This window comes from Salvelinus sp. IW2-2015, unplaced genomic scaffold, assembly GCF_002910315.2.
Source record: "Salvelinus sp. IW2-2015 unplaced genomic scaffold, ASM291031v2 Un_scaffold1251, whole genome shotgun sequence".
In the NCBI taxonomy this organism is placed as follows: Eukaryota; Metazoa; Chordata; class Actinopteri; order Salmoniformes; family Salmonidae; genus Salvelinus; species Salvelinus sp. IW2-2015.
In genome coordinates this window covers 333,268-336,350 of record NW_019942799.1, presented here as the reverse complement: position 1 = coordinate 336,350, position 3,083 = coordinate 333,268, and positions in this window count along the sequence as shown.

Below are 3,083 nucleotides of genomic sequence, written 5' to 3'. Positions count from 1 at the left end.
CTCCCTTGGCTGAGAAGCAACCCCGCACATGAATGGTCTCAGGATGCTTTACTGTTGGCATGACACAGGACTGATGGTAGCGCTCACCTTGTCTTTTTCGGACAAGCTTTTTTCCAGATGCCCCAAACAATTGGAAAGGGGATTCATCAGAGAAAATGACTTTACCCTAGCAGCAGTCCTCAGCAGTCCAATCCCTGTACATTTAGCAGAATATCAGTCTGTCCCTGATGTTTTTCCTGGAGAGAAGTGGCTTCTTTGCTGCCCTTCCTGACACCAGGCCATCCTCCAAAAGTCTTCTCCTCACTGTGCGTGCAGATGCACTCACACTTGCCTGCTGCCCTTCCTGAGCAAGCTCTGTACTGGTGGTGCCCAGATCCCACAGCTGAATCAACTTTAGGAGACGGTCCTGGCACTTGCTGGACTTTCTTGGGCGCCCTGAAGCCTTCTTCACAACAATTGAACCGCTCTCCTCAAAGATCCGATAAATGGTTGATTTAGGTGCAATCTTACTGGCAGCAATATCCTTGCCTGTGAAGCCCTTTTTGTGCAAAGCAATGATGGCGGCACGTGTTTCCTTGCAGGTAACCATGGTTGACAGAAGAAGAACAATGATTCCAAGCACCACCCTCTTTTTTTTACCCCCCTTTTTCTCCCCAATTTTGTGGTATCCAATTGTTAGTAGTTACTGTCTTGTCTCATCGCTACAACTCCCGTACGGGCTCGGGAGAGACGAAGGTCGAGAGCCATGCGTCCTCCGAAACACAACCCAACCAAGCCGCACTGCTTCTTAACACAGCGCGCATCCAACCCGGAAGCCAGCCGCACCAATGTGTCGGAGGAAACACAGTACACCTAGCAACCTGGTCAGCGCGCACTGCGCCCGGCCCGCCACAGGAGTCGCTAGTGCACGATGAGACAAGGATATCCCTACCGGCCAAACCCTCCCTGACCCGGACGACGCTGTGCCAATTGTGCGTCGCCCCATGGACCTCCCGGTCGTGGCCGGCTGCAACAGAGCCTGGGCTCGAACCCAGAATCTCTGGTGGCACAGCTAGCACTGCGATGCAGTGCCTTAGACCACTGCGCCACCCGGGAGGCCCTTCACCACCCTCCTTTTGAAGCTTCCAGTCTGTTATTCGAACTCAATCAGCATGACCTGATCTCCAGCCTTGTCCTTGTCAACACTCACACCTGTGTTAACGAGAGAATTACTGACATGATGTCAGCTGGTCCTTTTGTGGCAGGGCTGAAATGCAGTGGAAATGTTTTTGGGGGATACAGTTCATTTGCATGGTAAAGAGGGACTTTGCAATGAATTGCAATTCATCTGATCACTCTTCATAACATTCTGGAGTATATGCAAATTGCCATCATACAAACTGAGGCAGCAGACTTTGTGAAAATAATATGTGTGTCATTCCTCAAAACTTATTGGGCCATCGCCCTGTATGTGTACATTACTATAGGTCGCAATGCTCGCAAGGTGAGCACTGTGGTCAGCATGAACTACCACACAACACACAACACACACAACACACAACACACACACACACACACACACACACACAACACACACACACACACACACACACACCACACACACACCACACACAAAGGGCAGAAGAGACTGATTAGCTGTAATACAACAGGGTTTTGACAGGGTGGCAGCGTTGGGAGCGATTCTTCAGCCCTGGTCCTGTGGAGATGCCCCTGGGTATGCAGGGGTTCGTTTTCCAGTCCAGTCCAACTCAAAACACCCCCATTTCAGCTTATCACAGGTCCTCACGTCCAATTAGCTGGGGGTGCAGCAGAAGATGTGTTCCTCTCATTAACATTAACAGGCAATCAACCAGGAATCAAAGATCAACATTACGCTCACACACACACACACACACACACCACACCACACACACACACACACACACACACCACACACACACACACACCACCACACACACACCACCACACACACACACACACACACACACACACACCACACACCACACACAGATCACTATATTCTAAGGTTTGACTTAAACTTAAATGTCAGCAATTAGATTGTGAAATGGTAAATGTGTGTGTAGTAGTCATTTTATTGAAGAATAAAGTACTGGAAATTATTTTCCAGAACCTTTTAGAGAAGGTAAAAGCAATGGTTGTAAGTTCAATATCAGCTTTCAAATTAGCTGAGTGTGAGGGGTGGAGAGAGAGGAGTATACTGAAACTGTTAGTGTGTGTGTTGTGATGTGTGTGGTGCTGTGTGTGGTTGTGTGTCGTGTGTGGTGTGTTGTGTGGTGGTGTGTTGGTCGTGTGTGTGTGTTGAGAGAGAGACAGTCGGTCTCTCACTCTATTTCTATCCATCAGCCTCTCCGGAGTGGGGGCAACCGGTCGATGAGAGGCACTGCAGTGAACCACACACACACACTAAAACCCCACGCGCAAATGCCTTTAACCCCCAACACACACATCCAAGTTGCGCTCACATACACTCGAACAACCTCTTACACACAGAGACACACCAGGACATACTATTTAGTGGAGTCTGTATAGCTTGGTATTCCCTGCGTCTGTCGTAGGCCTCCTGTATCCCAGGTCGGCCCACAGGGTCTGGATGGCGCTGGATGTAGGGGCTGGCTGAAACCACAGATCTTCTCTATGTCCACCTCCTCTCACTAACATGGCATTAGACTGGGGAGGGAGGGAGAGACAGACAGAGAGACAGACAGAGGGGAAGGTGAGTGCATTGGAAGACTATCAGGTTTTGCGTGAGTCGATGTCCGAGGCCGTGTGAGTTGACTAGTGGACGTTTGGTTTCTGGACCAAGCCAATCGGTTGTGTGTGTGGAAGGCAAGTGTTTTTATTTTATGTTGCGTGAGTACTTCGCTACCCGGTTCTGTTCGATATTTGAAGGGGATCGTTGAGGTTCTCTGTGGCTTTGATCACTAGACTGCATGAGGTGAAGATGCTTGCTCGGGTACATCCAGCCTGATGTGAAAACCCCTCTTTGTCCTCCTCTGTGTAGCCCGCCCGGTGGGATGATCCTCATCTCTTGCTTGAAGCAATGTACCCCACTCTCTTCCTGT